The sequence below is a fragment of the Eschscholzia californica genome, unplaced genomic scaffold (genome assembly GCF_041429995.1).
Source record: "Eschscholzia californica isolate CP2 unplaced genomic scaffold, dmEscCali1.0.p SCAF_4, whole genome shotgun sequence".
NCBI lineage: Eukaryota > Viridiplantae > Streptophyta > Magnoliopsida > Ranunculales > Papaveraceae > Eschscholzia > Eschscholzia californica.
In genome coordinates, this window is record NW_028238461.1 from 32789317 (window position 1) to 32805276 (window position 15960).

A 15960-nucleotide genomic window follows, 5' to 3' on the forward strand; every position below is an offset into this window, starting at 1 on the left:
AAAGATGATACTACCAAGGCTCATGTATAAAGAGGTTCCAAGTTGATGTTAAGCTCGCGCCATCCCCAAACTTGGAACAAACCACACCTTAGAAGTAAAACATATAAGAAAGGCTCCTAAAATATCCAAAAATATAATGAGAATGAAGCACATAGAAACATGACCATATAAAACTCTACCACTAACGCGGGTATACACGATTGCATTGAGCTATGCAATTAGCCTTTGATTCTCTTGTTTTCACACAAGAGCACGAGTTATATCTCGCGGAGGGTTTCTAGAGATGCTACCCACAAACATCAAAGGCAATCTTAGTCGGCTAACGATCATATAGCAAAAGACGGAAGATTTGGGGGTCAACCCAAAGAAAGCTATATACACATGGTAAAAGTCTCACAAGGATATTAAACCAACAAAGTGCAAGTGAGACAGAAACCGAAAAGAGGCCATCCCCAAACTTAGTGGATGCACGGTCCACTAAGTTAGCATGAATGCTAGGGGCGACGACCAAGAAGTCGTCAAAAGGATCGACATAGAAGTGAAGTGAGAGGAAGTCAGTCGAAGGCAAAAAGTCAAACTCAACCTTAGTGGATAAAACATCCACTAAGTCCCTAGACGTGCTAGGGAAGACGTCCGAAGTGTCCCAGAAGGGGTCAACGACCGAGCCTGAGATCATGTGGAAGGTCGAACTAGACTCTAAGGGTAAGGCAATAGGCGTGGGGACCAAGTTAAGGTCCATAATTTCCTTAGGTAAATAATCCGACAAGCTATCCGCTATCTCTTCAACTACTATGTTATCGACACCCTTGAAGGCATCTGGAGCCTCAAAGTTGGTTGCAACACCTTCACTTCTACATAACTCATCCAAGTAATCAAGTGCTAAAAATTGGAAAGTTCAATAACATGTGATCCCCAAACTTGCTCTTAGAGCTATCATCCTGAACATTAAAATCTAATGTAATCTGATCATGGTGAGATGACAATGGTCGAGGGAGTGAGCAACAAGGGTCATCGGTCAATTCCATCTCAAAAGGTCTATCAGGAGCTTCTTCGACATTTAACTTAAGACTAGAGTCAGGTGTATTACCCTCACCATCATTCATAGTCTCTTCTTGAGTTTGGGGTGCGCAAACCCCTTCCTCGTCGATGATAGGCTCCGACTCAATTCTATCAACAATATTGAGAATCCATTCCGTGATCTCTTTTATTTCTCGATTGAATCTAGTTTGATACTCTAAAACTAATTGGAGAGTCTCTTCAGACATCTCCTCGTAATAAGGCACATGAGTATAACTAGACGAAGACTCTCGCGGAACACGGATCATGGGACAATAGTCGGTCAAATGGTCTAAGCTCGCACAAATAGCACAAACCGGGCTAATGGTCTCCATGGTCCTTTCTTCACTACCTTCATGTAGGTACCTAGACTCGACTCTTTGAGTGGAATCATCGAGTCGGGAATTCTCATCACTAAGTGAACCGTTCATATATTCTTGTCGATAGTCATGAAGACTTCGACGTGGTCGATCAATACTAATAGAACTACGGTCCTCATCAAATGACAAATTCATACATGAAGGTGTGGTCATCTCAAATTCTTGTTGATAGTCTCGAAGACTGTTACGGGGTTGATTACCCTCATGCTCATAATCCCTAAAACCATGTTCATGACGAGTCTGACCGACTCCATACATCCTTCGATATTCACCCATGGTTATCCTAGGTCGGTCAGACCCAACTCGTCTATTTCTAACACTAGTCGGAACATTCCTATGTAAATTTGAGTAGTCCTGATGACTTGTAGATGGTCGACTAGTGTTGGAAAGGGTTCGCATAAGGTCATTCTCATCAAATGACCAACTTGCCATGATCTCACAATGTTCAAGGATACTAACACACAATCGCAAAATGGGAACAAACACTTATAGAACTAAACAATCACACAAGTAAAAAGGATGAGATAGAATGCGATACTATCGAGTGCTCCTCTCCTTTCGTTCGTCTTTCTTCTTAAACTTCTCGAATCCTTCCTTTTCCTTCGCCTTTATGTCACTTTTGGCTCTTTTCTCAAAAACGGTACCTAAAAAGAAGATAAAAAACTACAAAAATAAATAAAGAGAAATCGTCTAAGAAAGGACTAACACAAGACTAATGAACAAAACAACAAACGCTATCCTAACTACTAAACCTATCCCCGGCAGCGGCGCCAAAAACTTGATGCACCCGAAAAGGTTGCACACCCAAGCGGAGGTATCAAGTAGTAATCCGGCAAAGCCGGGTTCGATCCAAGGATAGGAAGGTAGCTTGGATGTCGAAGGGTCTTATCCCCCGGTCTATGTATCAAATGCTAACTTAGGTTAAATAGGAAAAGAAACAAAGATAAATGGGGATTTTGATATGATGAATAAGTAATAAGAGAAGAAAACGAGTAAAACTAAACTAAGCAATCAATGTAAACGGGCGAGAGAGGTTTGAGAGAAGAGTCGAAGGAACAAGAGTCGGGAGACGGTAAGACTCGATTCGGGCAACAAATAAGTGAGAAAGGTGTCGAAGTCCGGGAATCCATAATGATAAACCTACGACTATGTGTAGTCCGATTTAATGTGTCAAAGTAAAATCGATATTCGACTCCTAAAGTAGATGTCTCTAAGTACTACGTATATCCGGAGATCATACTTAGTCAAACAAACGTCTAAATCGAGTTAATCCCGAGTCATCGAAAGTGTCGTCTAGTCGCCTAACTATGTGAAGTGCATGACAAGACACATGAAATTATGACTTAGACTACGATCGATATCGAATACTTCGTTTCGTCTATTAACTATGCGAAGTGCTTGACAAGACACATGAAAATACGATCAAAACGATAATCGAAATAAATGAACATCAATTTCAAATCAAAACATCAAATCATATTAAACGTAATCACGAATTCATCACATTTCATCTCATATAATCGACATACTAAAGTTAGCTAAACATGGTGATTGAATAAGAAATGGAAAAGAAATGATGAGAGAATCCCCCTTTTTCGATGTTGTTCGAGGCTAAGATCGTCGGAAAATATGAGTTTTTAAGGTTCAGCCGATCTCCCCTTAGCAAATTTTGGGTTCCCCATAGCGACCATCATCATCTTCTCCATTTAGAACTCAACCTCCATTAAAGCTAAACCCTAGCTCTCTCTCTCTAGCAATCTTTAACCAAAATCAAATCAAACCACATGGGAAGCTAGATCAAGACATGGGGAGTAAAAGCCCTAAGGTTTTTGATCAAAAAGGTTGTCGGAAAACTCATATAAATCCGGCCAAAGAAGTGAAGATTCCGGCCAAAAATCATATAGATCCGGCCATGTATGCTGCTGCCCGAGCCGGATGTCCCTTGGTCGCGTCCCAAGCGTTGCTCCCGTGCCGGCCAAGATACCCGCAGCCGCGTCCCGAGCTCGGAAGCTGCTGTCCCGTGCTCCGTGAAGCTGCTGTGGAAGCTTCCTCATGCTCCGGTAGCTGCAGGTCGCGCCTGCAGCAGCGTCCCGAGCTTGAGGGTTGCTCCTGCCGTGCTTGCAGTCCCGTGCCGGCTGCCATGCTTTCCCGAGCAGCTCGAGCTGCTGCCGTGCAGCCCGAGCTGCTGCCGGCCAAGGCTAAGGCCGGCCTTGCCTTGGCCGGAACTCCTCCTTCTCCTTCTTCTCTTTTTCTCTCTCTTTAGCTCTACTTGGTGATGGAAAACCCTAGCCCCTTGCCTCTTTTTCTTGGTTGTTGATTGATAGAATCAAGAAGAAGATAATGAATAGTAACCCTTTGACCCCTTACTCTAACTTGAGTCAAAACCCTAGACTTAGTCAAACTTGACTAAGTCTTTAGACCACAAATGGGTGCCTATAAAATATCTACCCAATTCTTCTTCTCTTAATATTTCTTGGGCTTGGACTTGGTTTTGGGCTTTGATTTAGAAACCAAGAGAGTGCCTCCATCCTTGTCTCTACATCTTCAAATTCTTACAAAGGACTAGAATACCCTCGGACTTCTTTCTTCCACATCTTCCCCGTCCGAACTCCGAATTGAATACCGTTTTCACCGTCGAACTCGTCATTGACTATACTTGTCATTTGATTTGCTTGAGGTCTTTTTCTCTCATTTTCGGCACATGAAATGATAGTGATAATTCGCTCCTTTTATTCCGAATCACATGCTTAACTCTAAAATAAGTATCTAACATGAAAAACACATAAAATATTATTGATAACACTCAAAAAGGACTAATTAGTCTAAGTTAGGCTCTCCAAATGTGACATTTTCGTGTCACATCACTCATATTTCCAGAAAATAAGAATAAAGTTTTTTCCAATAGCTTGGCTTCATTGTCGGATTCGATTATAGGTAAACCTAATCAACTCCCGAGGTTAATGTTGTCTCTATGCTTGACTCTTTGGATTTTCCAGGTTTTAGGCTAAAACTGTACAATTATAATTATTCTTCCTCATTTTTTTTGGATTTTGAATGGAATTAGAACCACTAATGCAACTGGTACTTGATATAGGAAAACTGGTGGAATAGATAATCAAATTGTAGATCCTAGAATTTTTGTAAGGTATTGTGTTGATTATGTTTTCTTTGTTCTGGTTATAGCAGTTTGCTGAGATCATGACTATAAGATCCTTTCACTTTTGCTTGGACTAAATTATTTTTATTCACTTTCTGTTTGATTATTTCAGTATGATTTTGGGTTGAATATTACAATTGAATTTATTATCCACTACCACTAGAAGATTTTCAAGTGACTTAGGCTACTTTTGTTTGCAATTTGGGGTAAATAGGTGATGAAGCTTTATGGAATGACGGTGAAGCTTGTTCACTAGAAAGTATTTCAGTGCAAAGGATAAGGAATAGATGATGTCCATGGTCTATTATTGGCTATCTAAGCAGGTATTATCGTAATTGTATAATTGTTGAACACTAACAACTTAATCATCCTTTTTTAAATGTCAAGAATTAATTTTAAAATTGTTCATGCTTTTTCAATGTCACCACTTCCAATAACAGTTTCTTTCATTGTTCTCTCATGTGTTGGGTGGCAAAAGCGAATGGTGGTAGTGAGGAGAAAAAGACTCCTGAGACGAACCGGATGACGGAAGAAAAGATGGTAGTTGGTGACAAGAGATGGTGGTGATTAAGTTGAAGATCTTTATCTCTTTTTTATCAAGAAACCTAGAGATACTACTTTGATGTAAAATTGCATAACATGATATAAGAACTGCATAAATGATGTAGAATTGCACATTTTGTTTGAAAGGAAGGAAAAAAACACAATGTGGTTAGTTCCCATGACTTAAATTTAAATTTGATTTTCGTCGTGTCACATGCACAGGTTATACCTACTCTATTATATAAAACACAATGTTTTGTGCTGAACTGCTGACTGGGACAAACCAAAAGACAAATCCAACTGTTTGTTCAGTTTGACTTAAATCTTGACGCTTAGATCTATTACCTCCTTAAAAAACATAATTCGTTCAACCATTCATTAATCTATTATACAAAATATGATATTAAATCATGGTCGTCCGTTTTATATATCTCTAAATCTTGACCGTCTAATTCGTTATCTTCAAATCTCAACCTTAACATATCTTACCCTCACAAACCACTCATGAAACCTCCTTTAAACGTCTTCTACTAAATGACCATTAGACATAATAAATGTCATTAAAAATTTTATTTAACTTTTACTTTCCCTAAAGAAAACGGAAAATTCATAAAGGAATATTAGAAATTGGGTCAAACATATGGACAACGGTGACATTAGCATGTTTACAATTAATGGTGATTTAATAAACCCTTTACATTTAGAACTACCAAAAGATTCCATGGTTTTTCATATTATAAAGCATGATTTCTCATATTATATGAAATAATTATTAATCAAGCCATCTAATATTTTATCTTCTAATCATAGCCATTATGTAGGCCACTAAAATTGAAATAGAATCTCTCATTTATACTCCTATTTGTTTCTCTAATTTTTTAATTCTGCTTTTATTCTTCTCATTAGTAAATTGTAGTTGTCCCTTTTTTTCTTCCTCTTTACTATTATAATTTATTATAGTAAATATAGGTCATTAAAAATGAAGTAAAACCTCTCATTTCTACTCCTCACTTTCTCTCTAATTTTTAATTTCTGCTTTTATTTTCCACCATGAGTAAATTTTAACTCCCCTCTTCTACTTCGTCTTCACCATTATAATTTACAATGAGCTAACAAATCATTTCAATTTCTTCCAATGACATATGTCTCAATCGTGTAGTTCGTATCTCCTTTTGCTTGAAACCCAAATCCATTTGGTATTTATATCTCTTGAAGGTACTTATATGGTTCTCAGATATTGTGATATAAAAATACAAATTTACTTATTTTTCTGACATTATTCTCTCACAAATTACAACCTTACAAATACCAATTGGTTTGTCCTTATGGTTGTTCTTAATTTTACTTAATTATCTTATTGTTATTTATTGTACAAGGAGAATTCTTGGACGATGCACATTTAAAACGATGTATATATGTAGTTAATATTATGTTTCTTTGTTTTTATGTGTGGAGCTTGTGTTTGTTATGGATTCTAATAGTTATGGTGATTTTTGTATAGATATAAGGCATTTGGTGAAGTCGGTGGAACTGAAGGAGCTTGAACCAAGACTAGGAAAGGTTGTACTCTGAAGTGCATCTTTTTAATCGGTGGAATTGAAGTAGCTTGGAATTAAGACTATGAAAGGTTATACTCTGAAGTGCATCTCTTTAAATTTTTCATCCATAATTGAGTTCTACAACTCATGGATTTTTTATCAGATTAACCTTGTTAATACCATTACAAAACTGTTCACCTCTGGTAGATTGAGACAGTGAGTTCAATGTTTTTATTTTGGTGTTCTGTTGTTAGTGTTAGAAATATGTTTCTCGACTTAATTTTAGTTTAGCCAGTTCGGTTGCCTTCTCGAAGGTAAATTTTTTTTCGAACGCTCAGCTTCCATATTTCAATTAGATATTCATCCTCTCATCCGTGGAAGTGTATTCATAACAAGTTTGTTAGCTACTGCTTCATGATTAATTTCAGTCTCCCCAACTTTGTGAAGTGAGGATTTTTTTTTTTGAGAAATCGACTACGATCTACGTTAGTAGTTACATGGCATTGGTACATCATTAAGATGTGATAAGCACGATAACCTGCTTCCACCGATACTCGATTCCAAGACTATTTCCACAGAGACTCGATCCTAAGACTGCTTCCACCGAGACTCGTTCCCAAAACATCATGGGCTTAAGAGGGATGTCATGCCACTACACCAAAAGGCGGTGGACATGAAGTGAAGATTTAAAATGGGGACGAACTGGTGATTTTTAGAGGGCAACAGTAATAATAATGTATCTTTCAATAAAACTTGGGTGATATTTCGATAGAATAATTGGTTAGTGAAGAATAACTAGATGCAACATAGGGAATTTATGCTTGAGAGTTTTTTTAATCTCTGATTCATCTCGGATCAGGGTGAAACAAATTGTACTTAATTAACATCTTATTGGACGAAATGGTGTTCTGTTTTATAACTATAATTTTGCCCAATTTTGTTGCATTTGTTTATGTTCTCCCGTATACTTTGGTCCCTTGATAAAAAAAAAAATTGACTTCATTACCTACGTATTACACTGTGTAAATTCTTCTCAGTTGGTAGTGAAATGTTTGTTACCTTTGATCGAACTAATCTCATAAAAAAGAGGCTTGAAATGTTTGTGAAAGAAATAATTGTGCAAGTTCCAACAACTACCAAAACTTAAAAATTACACTCCTCACAGTTGTTTCCTATATTCTTTTGTATCTTGGACATATCTGTGTTGTTTCAATTGAAGTTGATAATCGAATTAAGTTGTTACTTTTCTTCCTCCTTCCATTTTCAACACTTCACTTTCAAAATCTGAATTTAAATCCATAACTGAAGTCGCACCATGACGATTGTTACAAAAGTTGAATTTACTCTTTTGGTGCTCATCAATGTCTGCATAAACTAGGGATTCCTCCCGTATTGTTTATCTACTCCAAGTTCATTCTTCTAATTATCTGGGTGTTCTTCTCTTTTGCTGCAAATATCAATATTCGCGTTTCATCAGTTTAATTTTTGCTTTGCCAATTCCGGTGCTTTATTGAATATATACTTTTTTTAATCATTCAACTTACATATTTCAATGTTTACTACTAACACAAGTTTTATCCAATTACACTGCTAAATAGTTTAGGAAACCTATTTTTTATTTAGAAAGTAATATTTAAATTGGCGTACGCAGTAAATTTTCTCTTCGGGGTGTCTTGTTTTTTTTTGTTGAAGGGGTTGTCTTTCTTAGAAAGCGCTTTTTTGACATGTCAATGTGAAATTAAAATTATTTTGTCTTTCTTAGAAGGTATTATGTTATTCAGTTTTGAATTTTTCTTCTTTTGGGTGTGAGATCCTATCGACTTTGGCCAATTCGATTAGTAGTACATTAACTAGAAACTCACTTAATATTACATTGAGCAATAAGAGTAGTAATAGGGTACTTGGATCATGATCAATAGTACATCGAAATTATTTTGTCTCGGTTAGCAAGTGTTATGTTAATAGTTGTAAATTTTTAATTAAATGTGCTTTTGGAAGTGTTTGTGCCCTATAGGCACGGGTAGGGCTTGAAAAACGGCTCGAGAGCCCGAGGCCAGCACGGCCAAACCCGGTCTGAAAGAGTACCATGGGCGTCCGAGACCCGGCTCGGGTAAGCCCGACCCAATAATTCGCCCACTCATAGGCGGGGGACGGGTAGGCTCTCCCACCCGTCACCCGCCCCCCGCCCCGTTATACCCAAACACTAGCTGCCTGATAGAATCTCGTCCAATGTAAAAGAAATTTAGGGTTCCATCTATTTTTCCATCTCTCTCTAAATTCAGTCAGCTCTTTCTATCTCTCTTTAAACTCAAAAAATTAACTTCATCTATATCTTTCTTTTTCTTTTTAAGTTATGGAATTTGTAGAGAGGTTGGAGGTAGATATTATTCCCCTATGCATCTGTTCAACCAGAGGGATTTTATTTCTTATGCATCATCTTATTCCTCTATCAATCCAAGTGAAGATAGGTTCTTTTGTTATTTTCTTTGTCTCAATTTCTCCATGTTTCAGAGAATCTTAGATTTAATTTGAGAGATTTGATCCCAAATATTTGATCTTGTTTATTCTAAAAATTTTGATTTGGTTACAAGGATTTGGGTGTTTAACTTTTTTTTCAAGTTTTTCTAGGGTATTCATCTAAACCCTAGTTATAAAGACTTGGGTTTTCTTTGTTAAACCTAGATTATAAAAAATTTGATATGTTTTGTGTTGATTTACGAGATCATTGAGTGTCAATGTGAGTATTGCCTTGGTTCAGTGAAGATCAGATTTGTATGGATGGTATCATGGTGGTGGTGAGATTTGGTGATCAAATTTCCATGGAATTGTCTGGAAAAGTCTAATCGTTGGGTTGGATTTGCCGGACGCCCGAAACACCCGAAGCCCGAACAAACTCGTGTTTATGGGCGGGCAGTGTGCATCGGTTACTTGTAAAAAGAGCATCTCCAATGGGACACTCTAACAAACACTCTAAAGTCTAGTTGTCAAGTGTCAAGGGAGATTCTATTTCCTAAGAGCATCTCCAATGAGACACTCTAATAAACACTCTAAAAATCTAGTTGTCAAGTGTCAAATAAAGATTCTCTTTCCTAGTGTCAATATAGAGACACTCTACATTTGTTTGGTCTCCAATGGAGATCTCTAAAATCTCTTACTTAATACACATGTCCCTCTTCAATTCAATAGATAAAAAGTAGTTAAAAAGCAAAGTTTTCTATTGGTTGAAATAATAAAGTAACACTTAGAGAGTCTCAAGTAGACACTCTCATTTTAGAGATTCTCTCTCTAGACACTCTATAATAAATGTGTCCAACTCATAATAGAGTGTGTAACAAAGTGTTCCATTGGAGATGATTTTTTAACAAAAACTCTAAAAAGTCATATGTGGCACTCTAAGTGTTAGAGATTGAGTGTCCCATTGGAGATGCTCTAAGTGTCAATATAGAGACACTCTAAACTTGTTTTTGTCTCCAATGGAGATCTTTAAAATACCTCTACTTAGTGCACATGTCGCTCTTCAATTCAATAGAGAAAAAATAATTAAAAAAACAAGGATTTCTGTTGGTTAGAATTTAAAAGTGATACTTAAAGAGTCTCAAAGAAACACTCTAATTTTAGAGTGTCTCTATTAATAAATGTTTCACATCACAAAGTGTCTAGTAGAGTGTCCCATTGGAGAAAGTTTTTTAACAAAATCTCCACAAATCTCAAGTGGAACTCTAAATTTTAGAGTTTGAGGTCCCATTAGAGATGCTCTAAGCCCGACATGAATATGGCTCTTGACCTAATGTACACTCAGCCCGAGCCCGGACGTATGTGCCCGTTTCGCACCCCTGGGCACTAGTCATACCTAGTATGTCATAAAAGGGACTCCCATTGCTTTTACCAACGAAGGGCATTATTGCCAATTTAACCTCCCACAGCCAAAATAAAAGTTTGCGTCTTATTTTGTTAATGACCAGGTTGCCCTTTAAGCACAAAACAACCCCATTGGATTCAAAACCCTAACCCTATAAAAACAGAACGAGGGCTTTCCATTTCACCCTTGGTTTCAACTTGCACAGTGAAGAAATCGGCGGAGTTGAAGAGCGAGGATGAGGGCTAAGGTAATACCTTCTATTTCCTCTTTTTCGTCTGATTCTTACCCATTCTCTAGCTGGATCTATATTTACTGTTCAAATCTTGTGGTTTTAAATTACTTTTATTTATGTTCTGATTTTGTAATTTTAATATCTTAGATAATGCCTAACGGGAGCTAACAATTTTGCGGTTTAGGGTTTTTTGTATGAACCTGTAGTTTAGCAATATATGATACTGCCTGGATAACCCAGGTTTGATGCATATGCTGCTTTCAGAAACTTATGACTTGTATGTGCTCATTTATGTGATATAGAGTTTATCCAGATCATGTGTAAATTCTTACTATTAAACATTCTTCGAGCTTCATTTTCCGGAATGTATTTTGGGTTTTCACTTGGTTGATGTCTGTTAAGTTTGCGGTTATCCAACTCAAAACCAATTAGCAATGAGTGGGTAAGACCTCGACATTATATTCTTGGTTGCTAGATTGGCCTTCTCCTATGGGAGACTCTTTTCACATGCCCCTCACGTGTGGCGTTTTTTGAGCATACCATATACTTTTTTTTAGCATACCATATGTTTTTTTGAGTCTACCATATGTTATATTTCCAATTAAGCCTATCACGTGTAGGCCTAGATCTCATACCATGTTAAGTTTGTGGCCATCCAATTCAAAACTAATTGGCAATGAGTGGAGAGGACCTAGACATTATACTCTTGGTTGCTCGCCTTCTCCCATGTGGGATTATGCTCACAATGTCGAGCTAAAAGGTGCTCCTGTTTTATTTTTCTTTGGAGATATTGGTAGATAGTAGACATTGTATATACTGACAAGAAAAAGATTTGATTGAGAGAGCAATGAATTCTCATTAGGGTCCTCCTTATTACCATTCGCTTGTGGTGAGTTGCTGTTTAATTAAATCATCAAGGGGTTATTGTTTTGATACACACTCTTAACTTACGGAATTAAGGAGATCGTCCATACTTCTATAAAATTGTGTTTATATTTTCTCCATTATCTACATGCTATATGTGTATTTACATTTAGTCACTGCAAGAAACAATCAAGTATTTGATGCACTTGTTTATTGTTTATAAGGGATATGTCACTGTAAAAAAGGTCTGTTCGAAAATATGATATTCGTTGATACTTCATATTGAAGAGGGTTTTGAGCTTTTTTCTCTATGTTGTGCAGTGGAAGAAGAAGCGTATGAGGAGGCTCAAAAGGAAGCGCCGAAAGATGAGGCAAAGATCTAAGTAGTTGATCAGAGGAAACAGTAGGAACAATATATACAAGACAGATGTCTCTTCTTGATAGACCGTCCGTTTCGAGATATAGGTACATGATAGAGGGAGTCTAGTAATGTTAAGTTGTTCCTTTTAGATGCTTTGCAGTTTAAGTTTCTATTTTAAATATTTGGAGCTGGATTTTGTTTTGCTTCTTGCATGTTTAATTGACATATTACTATCTGGTACTTATGAATGCATAATTTCTTATATTTTAAATTTTTTCATAATTTGCTTTATCCTTCTTGATTATGAAGCTATCAGTTAGGTCAACATTTTCAGTTCACATATAAAACCCTCTTTTTGGCATGTTATTTATCCATTTGATTTCCTTTTCTAGCAAGTTCTTTGGAACATAAACACTTCTAGGCTTAGCTATGTTTTTTCTTATCTATGTGGGGAGACGTAAGTCAACCATGTTTCTTGCTTTTTAGAATATTGCTAACTACTTTTTAGCTTGTGATCTTTAATTTTGGTGAAGATTATTAAAATAAATTTTAGTGGTTATGGATATAATGCCAATTTTTGGGTTCGAGGTCTAAAATTAGGCTGAAATGACCATCGGTAACCCAAAAGAATCCAATTTTTAAAAAAAATCTAGATTAGGTTCAAAAAATGGTTTTCTATCTAGCATTTGTTCTTCTCTAAGTGTCCATTCTAACCTTATATGTACCAAGGATCTTTGGGAACTCTTTTGGTTTCTTTCTTCCAATGGCAACTTTAAAATAATTTTGCTCTCCAATCTCTAAGAAAGCTGGTAGTAGGGAACACACTTGTTTGTTTTTCACCTTAGAATTTTTATTCCTTTTTCATCTTCTTTTTTCTTTTATCTTTTTTTGGGTAGAAACATTTAAGTTTTCGAAACATTTTGTTTTCATGATGTTTGAGAGAGAAACGTTTAAGTTTTTGTTTTTTTGTTGAGTTATTTTCTAAATGACCTTCTAGTTTATGACCAGTGTTTGTTTAATTTCTTAGTTTATGGAAAATGTCTAGACGACTCTTTTTTTTTTTTTTACGTTACCGTCAATTGACTGTTTACTTATTTTAAAATACCCTATTTTATTACCAAATAGCCAACTCTGTCAACAACCCTATTTTTTAATACCCTTTTTTTGGTGGTAAGAGGTATTGTCTACCATCCCAAAGGTCAAGGATTCGAGACATGGTGATCAATTCAAAAAAAAAAAAAAATAGCCAACTCTTTTTATCTCTCTAAACATTCTTTTTCTCCAATCTTATTTTTCCCTAGATTTTCTTTCTCTAAAAAGTCATTCCATATCTTTTTGAGTTCTTTTCTCCTAGTTGTGGTGGTTGTGGAGTTTTTTTGCTTTTTAACCCCCTACTTTGTGACCAACTTTCCTTTATTACCTCATGTTTTTCATAAATTCAAATTTGGCTCATTTTGTTAACATCGTCAATTAACTTTAATTGTTAAATTTTTGTTTTCATAATTTCGCTGGTTATCAAATTGATTTTGTAAATTCAAAATTGACTCCCTTTTAAATATAGATTGATTCCCCAAAAAAATCAATTTATTTAGAACAAATTAGGGGGTCAAACTGGAATTTATTTTAAAAGGATTAAAGATACCTCATCACTCCTCTATTTCACCACCTCTCTCCTCCACGTCATGTCTCTTGCCACATCATCATCTTCTCCGATGAAGGTTGTCGGCTGGTCAAAATTTTGGCGACCTTCAAACTAAAAAACAAACTCTTGAATTTTTTCTCTCTATACTCCCTTTTTCTATCTACCTCCGGCAAAGGGCGCCATCATGGTATTTTCGATAAACTAGGAGACTACGCAGGAAGCAGGTAATAAACTAGAGGGCCATTTGAGAAATAACCATTTTTTGTTTGATTCAACTCTATGTTCATGTAGATTTTAGTTTCATGATGTTTTTCACCAAAAAGATTTATTTCCAAAATAATGAACGCAAAAGTAGATTCTCTTTTCAACTTTATCATGTTGTTTATTTCATACCTTCCATACAATATCCATATTTACAAGTTTTTTGCTTTATTCTTGTTATTTAGAAAAGCAAAAAGTACAAATTTCTTAGCCCCTAGTATGTGACCAGCTTCCTTCTTGGTCGTTTTTTATAAATTCAAATTTGACCATCTTTGAGAAGTCCAGATCAAACTAAACTGAGCGATTAGTCTTAGATCGCTAGAACCTAAGCATTACTCTCAGTAGGCCTGCTTGTATGTTCTGTCAATGGGTTGGGCCCGAGGTAGGCAGAATAATGATCAATGGTGCTCTCAGTGAAGATAGTGCAGGGTTCAGAGCAATTCTAAGAGACTCAAACGGAGGGGTCTTAGGGACGGCCACGACGCAAACAGATCGGCACACGATATTTATCCACGAGTTACAGGGTATCGAGTTGGGCCTGCATCTAGCAGATAACCTAGGCGCTACCCATATAGACGTCGAGATGGATTCAATGAACATTGTTAATTTGCTACATAAGGGATATGAACTACCGTGGAAGGCTAAAAGGCTCTGGAACAAAGTGAAGCGCCTAAGGACGAGATTTGTAAGTATTAGAGTTACCTATATATTCAGAGAAGCAAACCCAGCAGCGGACTGCTTATCTAAGATGCGATGGGGTATGGTGAACCACAGCTGGACATTTGTAATCTACCTTTAGAATTAGTTAACATAGTTAACATGGATTCTCGAGGGACTGTGAGAATGAGGAAGGGATGAGGCTAATGTAAAAGAATAACTGATTTTTACTTTACTCTTTATTTCAACAAAATGGGTTGGGCCCCTTACTCCGGTTACTCTTTCATAAAAAAAACTTTAAATAAAGTTTATCTTAAAATATACTTATTTTTTAACAAAAATTTAGAATCCAAATTTATCTGTTTGACAAAAAAGATTTCAAGCTATTGAAAAATTAAGATTTAATCTATTAATTAAATAAGGTGGCCAGTAGATGGACAACCCAAATTTCTATGTGGACAACTCACATTGGGTGTACAATCAAAATTCTTACGCGGACAACCATTATCCTTTCGTTCTTATGTGGACAACCATCATACTTTCTCTCTCTAAAATTTTTTTCAAATTAGAGAGACTAACTGAAGATGATGTTGGTTTCGGTGGTGTTGACGACCATTTTTTCCAGTGGGTTTTTAAATCGTCGTGATGAGAAATCATTCATGATAGTTAGAGAGAGAAATAATTCATGATAGTTAGATCAAATTCTAAATAAATTAAGAGACAATTTGACTGACTTCAACATCTCTCTCTCTTTCCTAATTTTTCTGTTTCTCTGTCTCTAGCACTGCAAAAAGCTATCTATGTATCTGTTTCAAGTTTTAAGCCATGGATTTTCGGTTCTTTCTCTTCCTACTCTCCTTCCTTGCTTCAGTTTTTTCCAGCCATTCAACCAATTCTGAAGGTAATAACTCCTTTGATCTCTCTCTATCTCTCTTGTTGGGTTTTTCATAATCTGGGTTATACTGATGATGGTGAAATTTCAGGAAATACTCTTCATACTATGAGAATCGAACTCTCTGATCCTAATAATGTTCTTCAAAGTTGGGATCCTACCCTTGTTAATCCTTGCACCTGGTTCCATGTTACCTGTGACTTTAAATTCTCTCTAACTATCATGAATGATTTTTCACCACGATGATCTAAAAACCCACCGGAAAAATGGCCGACAACACCACCGGAACCAACATCATCTTCAGTTAGTCTCTCCAACTTGAAAGAATTTCTAGAGAGAGAAAGTATGATGGTTGTCCACATAAGAACGAAAGATTGATGGTTGTCCTCGTAAGAATTTTGTTTGCACACCCAACGTCAATTGTCCACATAGAAATTTGGGTTGTCCATATATTGGTCACCTTAAATAAGCAGGTACCAAACTAGGTTTCGTCAAGATTTGTTGAGGAGAGAGAGAGT

The 15960-nt window shown here is 36.4% G+C and overlaps 1 long non-coding RNA gene across 2 annotated transcripts; it reads left to right on the forward strand.

The window, feature by feature from the left end:
- Nucleotides 1–9127: 9127 nt before the first annotated feature.
- On the forward strand, nucleotides 9128–12261 carry LOC147544182 (uncharacterized). Of its 2 annotated transcripts, XR_015223581.1 has the most exons (3): nucleotides 9128–9142; nucleotides 10637–10780; nucleotides 11951–12261. It is a non-coding gene; the product is annotated as an uncharacterized LOC147544182 (long non-coding RNA). The 2 variants fall into 2 exon arrangements; XR_015223580.1 differs by lacking the exon at nucleotides 9128–9142 and having other exon boundaries at nucleotides 10263–10780.
- The last annotated feature ends 3699 nt before the right edge of the window (nucleotides 12262–15960 follow it).